Source organism: Lissotriton helveticus, chromosome 6, assembly GCF_964261635.1.
Source record: "Lissotriton helveticus chromosome 6, aLisHel1.1, whole genome shotgun sequence".
In the NCBI taxonomy this organism is placed as follows: domain Eukaryota; kingdom Metazoa; phylum Chordata; class Amphibia; order Caudata; family Salamandridae; genus Lissotriton; species Lissotriton helveticus.
This window is the reverse complement of record NC_136067.1, coordinates 838,781,180-838,785,584: the sequence shown is the minus strand read 5'-3', so window position 1 is coordinate 838,785,584 and position 4,405 is coordinate 838,781,180. Positions and strand designations below refer to the sequence as shown.

General features: G+C 46.9%; 1 non-coding gene across 1 annotated transcript; it reads left to right on the top strand.

The window, feature by feature from the left end:
- The first annotated feature begins 365 nt into the window (after positions 1 to 365).
- On the top strand, positions 366 to 472 carry LOC144765383 (U6 spliceosomal RNA). Its single transcript, XR_013597380.1, has one exon. It is a non-coding gene; the product is annotated as a U6 spliceosomal RNA (small nuclear RNA).
- Positions 473 to 4,405: the final 3,933 nt, after the last annotated feature.

Sequence of the window (4,405 nt, the reverse complement as noted above, 5' to 3'; positions counted from 1 at the left end):
CCCTCAGTTTCCTATGTTGAATCCATTGTTCCAGGTCTGGGTCGTTGTTGGAATCCCTGTCTGCGATTTCTCTCCCGCGCCGGGGGGTTGTGATGGCGGACTGTCTGTACGGGATCTTTTCCTCCTTAGGGTCTTTTTTTTCTTTTCTGGATGGTATTCCGGCCGTTGAAGTGATGTTTTGGGTGTCCGTCCATGGGCTTGGCGGGTGGTTGCGATGTCCTTCCGGTAGCCGAGGGGCCTGGTGTATGCGTGCCTCTTGTTGCCCTGATTCCGGCGATTGTGCTGTGGTTTGGGTGTTATGGAGCATTGGTGCCTCTGGTTGGCCCGGGTTGGCTTCGACCCCGTGGTTTCCTCTGTTGTTGGTAGTGCTCACTTCAGCGGCACATATACTAAAATTGGAACGATACAGAGTAGGTTGGCATGGCCCCTGCGCTAGGATGACCTGCCAATTCGTGATGCGTTCCATATAATGGCGGCATTGCGTCCGGGTTGGCCGTTGGTGTTCCTTTCCTTTCCATTTGTTGGACCCTCTGGTTCCTCTTCCGGTGTTCCAGGCATTGTTCCTTCTGGATTGGCTCTTCTGCAGTGTTATCTGTTCCTGCATGATTGTTCGTTTGGAGTTGTGGGTCTTTTCCCACTGTGCAGGCGCCCCTCTGCTGGTACTGTCTTTCACTACGCATTGGGTCTCCTCTACTATTTGGGGTCTGCAATATGGTTTGGCTCCTGATCGGGTCCTGGTTGTTTTTTGGGGGTCGGTGTTGTTTGGGCTTGGCCCTTTCTTCCCTCCTTGTTTAAGAGGGGCTTCCTTTGGAGTTTTTTCTTGGTCTACTTCAGGTGTCTGTGGGGCTTTTGATGACTCGTATTTTTGGGTCTCTGGCACTTCTCCGCCCTTGTCCTGGGTTCTCTCCTCCCTGTGGCACCTTCCGTTGGTGTTGGGTGCATTGCGCAGGGTTCCCTTTGATCATTTGGGGTTGGGGGTCTTGCTGGTTTTGCCGTTGTGAGGGTTTGGGTGCTCTTGCGTGCTCTTCCTTCGTTTGTGCCTGCTTGTGCGCTTGTTTAGTCGGTCGGCGTTGGTGATGGTGCCTCTTGACTCCTTTGCATGTTTTTTGGTTGTGTGGCATGCCTTGGTGTGTTATTGTTTCGCACTGCTGCTTTTTCTGTGGTGGCCTGTTGCTTGTCATTCTGGCTGCTCCGTTGGGACTGCTGCCGTCTCTCCGCTCTCTGTCGGTGGCTTTGGGCGGCTATCGTTTTGGTGTCTGTTTCAGTCGGTGGTTCCCTCTCGTCCGATTCTGGGGGGTTCTACTCGTTTTGTTGCGGTTTCTTGAACCGCCATTCAGGTTATTTCCATGAGTGTTTTGCTGGACGGCCGCTTGGTCTTCCCCTCATGCCTTCTTTCTCATTACCGTCTTGAGGTTGGTGCTTCTGTTGCCTTTGCCTCTTTGGTTCTGTACTCAGTGGTTTCTTGGGGTGTGCATCTCTCCGTTTTTGTCACTGTCTTTTTTTGTTGTACTGCCTTCCCTGTGTGGGCTGTGTTTCCTATCCATGAAGCTGATAGTGCTTTGGTATCTGCTCATTAGTAATTACTGTGGCGAGGAAGACGGACGAGGAGGTAATGCCCCGGTTACTTACCGGTAATCTTCATTACTCCGAGTCCTTGTCTTCCTAGCCACAGTATAGTTTCCCTTCCCTCCCGGCCCTTTGTTGTGGCTTCATGTATACGGCTTTGGTTTACAGGTCGTGATGTGGATCTTGTATCCTTTTATGTGATTGGTGGTTGCAACTGGGGGCCATATTGGAGGGATAGGGAGACTAGTATGTTAACTTTTGCTTAGAGTTTCTGTGGGAGCAGGATGCTCATTAGTAATTACTGTGGCGAGGTAGACTAGGACTCGGAGTAATGAAGATTACCGGTAAGTAACCGGGGCATTACCAGAGGAGGGAGGGCACTTTCTTTTCAGGAACTGTTATTTTATAATTCCTTACCATTTCAATTTGAAATATGCCCTTTTGACCCATTTTAAAAAGTTTCTAACATCACAACTTTGTTTGAGCCCAACAGACCCCGGATAATGTGTGCCTAATAATTATCATCAATCCACCAATTTTTGCTTGACTGACCTTCCACGTTTTCAATGACATGCTCTTATACCTTTTACTTAAATGTATAAGAGAATATCATAGACAGATATATCATCTGACATAAATTTCATATCCTAAGTATCGTTTACAAAAATATTTTTGGATTGGGTGGAGACACATATTTTTAACTTCAATTTACTAGAGCCCTGAGAAGCATATCCATAAATAATGTTAACGTAGGGACTATTTTATAAAAATTCTACCTGTGCCGTGAGTAGGTGTGACATTTTTTTCACTTAGTCTGAATTTCCAGGAGTACATTTTTGACATACATGAAAATGTTTGCTCGTGATTGCACCAAAAACCTCTGTTGCCCTTTAGGGACAAAAGTTAAAAGCAGTTTGTGCCAGCAGTTCGATCTAGCTTGTTTTTTTATTTTTCTCATGGTGGTTTTGTTATTTCTGAGAAATGTCCAGGTGTATACTAATAGCTTGTACACAGAGACCCCAATTCCTTTCCAGGATGTGGTTGAGAAACGAGGATTCTAAAGTCTCCTCCTGCAATCTGTCTTCAAAGGGGGTAACGTTTGTGCTCAAATGAAGGGGCTGTTGTTACTTGGCGGCACCTGTTTTTAATTTTTGGTCACCGAACAGTCTATCGCGGGGCTAGGCCCCCTAACCCCCGATTTAAAACCCAGGAGCTCTTGCAAAAGGAACCACTTTCTCCACCACTCTGATGATGTCTGTGCATTGTGGTTGGTTTGAGTCTGTCTCTATAAAAATGGGTTTGTGCTTTTGAAGATAGTGTTTCTACCTGCCAGCACAACACATGGTTATTCCCCATTCCCACTTCTTGCCTGCTCTCCTGCTAGGTGCGCAGGGGATGGTTGCTTCACAATCCGTCCTATCAAGGCCACCTCACAGAGGAAAGCGTGGATAGGAGTCCTGACATTTGCTCAGCAAGGCCAGCGGTGAACTCCACTTGTGGAACTTTCTTGCGTGCCGTCTGTGCCTGGCATCGAGCGCCTACATTCCAGATGTCCTGTGCCTGGATTGGCTGAAACACACAAAGACCAAATTCATGTTACCCCTGGTCGTCAAAGGCCCCCTGGCCAATTGCACTGGACTGTCAAGAAAAATTTGAGCGCATTAAAAAATAATATATGCTGTGCTAGGACCTACATATGGGGAGCTATTGTGTTGTTTGTGCCAGGAATTAACTCCCAGATCTAGAGTCTAGATGTCATCCTAATATTACAAGAGAACTGCCCAGATTATCTAAGGTCCTTCATAAAATCCACACCAAATATGGTGGCATGGTATCCTATAAGAAGCAACATAGTGCAGGTGATCAGTCACACCATGATCTTGTCTCTGCCTCATGAGCATGCTTCGCTGCATAGTAAGGGAACTAGAACTGTGCATGGCCACCCCTTTGTCATCCACTAGAACTTGCAAGGCTCTTCCAAGTCTTGTATAAGCATGTGCCCCTCCTAGACATTAAATGAGGGTGCTAGTGGAGAGATGGAGGACATCCTAACCCCTGCAATCATCAAGAGGAGCTCCTTCAACTAATCGTACCCCCCAAAGACCATGTGAACACTAAAACTTTAGGTTCTGAAAAAGGTCGGACAAACCTAGAGATGATTATCTATCCCTTAACACTCCAATGCCATTTATACATATATTGAATCTATTTCAATGGGGATACCACAGCTCTATTACTGCAAGGATTAAGGGCGGCCTTTGACACTGTATCTCAGAGCCACCTATTAGACCAGTTGTGGGGCTGCAGTGTTGGCCACAAGGCCTTAAAGTGGTTGGTATCTTTTTTGTATGGCCGTACCTTCCAAGTTCTCCAGAAGCTTTTCTGTTCTATGGTGGCTCCACTGTCACAAGGGGTGCCACAGTGCTCCCCATTGAGCCCTACTTTATTCAATTTATATATTCACCCCCTAGCAGACATCATCCTGCGGTATGGGTTTGAATCATATCATACGGCAATGACACCCAGTTGATGGTCACCTTGTCACAGAATTCTCCTGCTGCTGCCATCTCCTTGAGTACTTGCTTGACAGAGGTGTCCCTGTGGATGGACCCCAACAGCCTGGAGTTAAAGGCAGCCATCAATATGGCCTCCACCTTGGTGGCCAGAGTCTCTAAGTTCTTTTCCACAGCTTAAACCTAGGGTGAAAACTTGGGTTTCTGGTTTGACGATAAACTCACATGTGAGAGTCATATCACAGCTTTAGCTGGCAAGTGCTTTGGCATTCTTAAATCCCTTAAAAGCTGTATTCATGTCTTGCCTATCCTGGTCCAAAAGACTG